The 4,178-nt window shown below is 45.7% G+C and overlaps 1 non-coding gene across 1 annotated transcript; it reads right to left on the reverse strand.

Annotated features, from left to right (window-relative positions):
- Positions 1-1,592: 1,592 nt before the first annotated feature.
- On the reverse strand, positions 1,593-1,665 carry trnak-cuu (transfer RNA lysine (anticodon CUU)). The gene has a single exon. It is a non-coding gene; the product is annotated as a tRNA-Lys (tRNA).
- Positions 1,666-4,178: the final 2,513 nt, after the last annotated feature.

Genomic DNA, 4,178 nt, shown 5'->3' on the forward strand with positions numbered 1-4,178 from the left:
CAGGTGCAACAGGTGATTAAGAAGGCAAATGGAATTTTGTCCTTCATTGCTAGAGGGATGGAGTTTAAGACTAGGGAGGTTATGCTGCAATTGTATAAGGTGTTAGTGAGGCCACACATGGAGTAGTGTGTTCAGTTTTGGTCTCCTTACTTGAGAAAGGACATACTGGCACTGGAGGGTGTGCAGAGGAGATTCACTAGGTTAATCCCAGAGCTGAAGGGGTTGGATTACGAGGAGAGGTTGAGTAGACTGGGGCTGTACTCGTTGGAATTTAGAAGGATGAGGGAGGATCTTATTGAAACATATAAGGATTATGAAGGGAATAGATAGGATAGATGCGGGCAGGTTGTTTCCACTGGCAGGCGAAAGCAGAACTAGGGGGCATAGCCTCAAAATAAGGGGAAGTAGATTTAGGACTGAGTTTAGGAGGAACTTCTTCACCCAAAGGGTTGTGTATCTATGGAATTCCTTGCCCAGTGAAGCAGTAGAGGCCCCTTCATTAAATGTTTTTAAGATAAAGATAGATAGTTTTTTGAAGAATAAAGGGATTAAGGGTTATGGTGTTAGGGCCGGAAAGTGGAGCTGAGTCCACAAAAGATCAGCCATTATCTCATTGAATGGTGGAGCAGGCTCGAGGGGCCAGATGGCCTACTCCTGCTCCTAGTTCTTATGTTCTTATCTGGACCACAGACTCCGAGTGCCGACTGCGTCTGGTTATGTGGCGGAGAGAAGGTGATTGTGGAATCCATGTCGTACCCATCAAACTCTGCTACTCACCTGACTGAGATTTGTTCTGGATCTGGAAATCACAGGTAGTGTTCGCGAGTGGAGGGAACACTCTGCAACTCAGTCTGTGGAACAGTTTGTGAGAGCAGGGTTCCTTCAATATGAGTCAATATCTAGTACTGTATGTGAGGGTGGGATTCAGTTTCTATCAAACATTGGTACTGAATGTCAGTGTGGAAATCTTTCTGTATCTATCAATCACAATGTCTGTTTGGGAAAAGTGAGATTAATACGTAACATCAGCACGGCTGTGACAGACAGAGAAAGACACACAGTAAAGCAGGAAGAGACTATCAGGACACACACACAATGACACACAGAAAAGGTGCCGAGCAAACCAGCAAGATACTGAGATGGAAAAACTGGTTATTTACGAAAATGTGTTTCCTGCTGCACACATATAGGCCCTGTTTGTAAATGTATATCCTGCTGTGTAACCGTGCTCTCTGCTGTGTAACTGTGCTCCCTGCTGTGTAACTGAGCTCTCTGCTGTGTAACCGTGCTCGCTGCTGTGTAACTGAGCTCTCTGCTGTGTAACTGTTCTCTCTGTCGTGGAACCGTGACTCTGCCTGTGACAGATCTTCACTGCGGTTGTGTCAAATCATTCCCTGTTGTGGAAATATGTCCTCTCTGAAGCAGAACCTTTCTGCGCCATTACTGAGACGAAATTTCAATTCCAGATTTATTAAGTCTTGCCACCAAGGGTTAGTTCAGACCTCTGGATTCCCAGTCCAGCGACATAACCTTGAGTTCCTGTTGTCAAAACAGTTCGTTCAGCATCAATATTTTCAGATAATAATGTAGACCGCCCAGCGTGGGGCTCGAACCCACGACCCTGGGATTAAGAGTCCCATGCTCTACCGACTGAGCTAGCCGGGCTGATGCTGTACTAACTATTAAACTTCTTCCTGTCGAGAGTCGCTGCGGTGCTCATTCGGAGGGTTAGTCTTGACTCGTTGGGCCGAATGGCCTCCTTCTGAGCTGGATATTCTACGATTCTATGATCCAAGGATGTTGATGCGGTGGAGTCCTTCTGCCATACTGCCCACTCCTGACACCATGTAGAAATGCTGGTCTCTCAATGACTGGCGACCAAGGATTTGGAATAAAAATAACTGACTTAATAGTTGAGCAGCTGCTCCTGGCTTGTGCTCTGACCGCGATCCGGGGAGAACTGCCGGAATCCCGACACGTGATCATGTTAGTTGCGTCATCAGATCATCATGTATTCTATCGACCAAATTACTAATGAATGACACGTTGGACGCACCTGCGATGGCCGAGTGGCGTTGGGCTTAAACTCCAGTGTGGTTTTCCCGCGCAGGTTCGAGCCCTGCTCGCAGCGACTTTGATTCGGAATGTTTGTTCAACTCCTCCCACAAGCCGCTGACTCCGGAATGAATCGGAATTCCGATTGGCTGTAAATAAACGGTTGGAACGTTCTTCGAGTTCAGTCCGATATGTAACATTTTTTTGGGGAAACTGAACAAAATATAAAGATGGAAACGTGATTTGCTTTCATTCAGCTGAATGTATTTCTGGGTAAAAAGATCGTGGTAGAAATGGAACATATTTTATCTCTCTATCTGTTTCTTTGTTTCTTTCTCTCTCCCTCACTCACTGTTTTTGTGCTTCTCCGGGGACTGATTGGATACACAGTGAAACTCAGCCCCATCTCACCCCAACTATTTTGGACGAATACGTCCTGGTGATGGACGGTCCTGAATCAGTGGAAGAATCGACAAACTATTCCATTCTTGGCTCTGTGAGAAGTTCCATTCCTGGTTGTGAGGTGGCTCTGAGATAAAGGGATCGAGAGAGAACGAGGTGACTGCAGTCTGACTCTTACTCTGAAAACCAGTTAGTGCGCCCTTGTACAAAGTGGATGTGTCTGAGAACAGGAGGAAAGCAGATCATGGGCCTGTGATTGATTTTATTGAGCCGGACATTGAAAAGTGAAGCAAACTTTTAACCAGTCAGCGCCTGTGTGTGAGCTGGGAAGGAATTACGGCTGACATTGAGACAGTTCAGAGTGAATTTTTACAGCAAATCGAATCTTCAAGAGGTGTTGGTACATTGATTTCAGAGAGAATGTCATAATACCTTAGAAGATCAGTTGCGCTTGTTTTTGTTTTGTTCGGTAATTTGGGGAATCTATTTGGAGCGGGTGCAGTTGGTCAATATCTGTGCCTCTTGCTTGTCCAGCTGCCCGTGCAACAGCAGCTCCATTCCTATCCAGATGTGTGGACACAAACGGCAAACCCACATTATTGTATCCCCGCGGAGGTTCGAACCCCGCTCGCAGCGGCTCTGCTCCGGAATATTTACTCAGCTCCATAAACAAACCACTGACCACACAAAAGACCGGGGCTCCCATTGCCTCTCATTGATGGTTTTCACCCAATTTGGCTGTTTCGGGAATGAAAGCAAAAATTTATCGCGTCTGGTAATCAGCATTTTTAAATAAACTACACTAAACGTATAAAACAATACTTTATAAATGATAATTAACCAATATTAATCAATATTAATAATGTTTCCTGCAACGATTGGAAGGAAAAGCCCATCCCATCAGATCAGGATATGTTGGGAATGGACCGGAGTGAAACATTCCCAGACCATGTCCAACATGTTTCTCCTCAGCATGAAAACTCCCCGCGGAAAGACTGAAACAGACACTCATTTGATCACATCATGATTAACATCACTCACACCTTAACCATGAGACCACTGGTGAAGTCATGATGTCTTCGAATTTCTCCTAAAATGCCAACTGAACCCACTGACTGGCAGAATGACATAAACACGAAATTGCCGACGCGCAACCACAGGCCGACTTGTGGAGTGGTGAAATCTGACATCACTGCTTCTGATCATCACCAGAACAGAGAGATAAATGTCACATTGTTCATTCACATTTCTGATTTATAATTGTGGGGAAACTGATGGGCTTTGGGACGCAATTAAAAGTTATTTTAACTGAGATCAAATCAGCGGCTGGCTCGTTGGTCTGGGGAGACCTGAGCCACACACAGCAGCAGAGACTGCAGATAGAGAATGACTCGAATATTCACATGTCACACCAGAGAACACATCGGAGAACACTTCAGCAGTCAAGGGCATTCAGCCTCTGATCTCCGGGTAAGCGTGACAACAGAATCGCCGAGCAGAAACTTGTAGCCAAGTTCCGCACACATGAGTACGGCCTCAACCGGGACCTTGGATTCATGACGCATTACATTCGCCCCGCACCATCTGGCCTGGGATTGCGGAATCCTACCAACTGTCCCGGCTTGAGACAATTCCCACCTCTTTAACCAGGGGTTACCCCTACCTCTGGATCTGTAAAGATTTAATTACCTGCAAATGCTCGCATTCAAAACATTTTCTTG

Source organism: Scyliorhinus torazame, chromosome 24 (genome assembly GCF_047496885.1).
Source record: "Scyliorhinus torazame isolate Kashiwa2021f chromosome 24, sScyTor2.1, whole genome shotgun sequence".
Classification (NCBI taxonomy): Eukaryota; Metazoa; Chordata; class Chondrichthyes; order Carcharhiniformes; family Scyliorhinidae; genus Scyliorhinus; species Scyliorhinus torazame.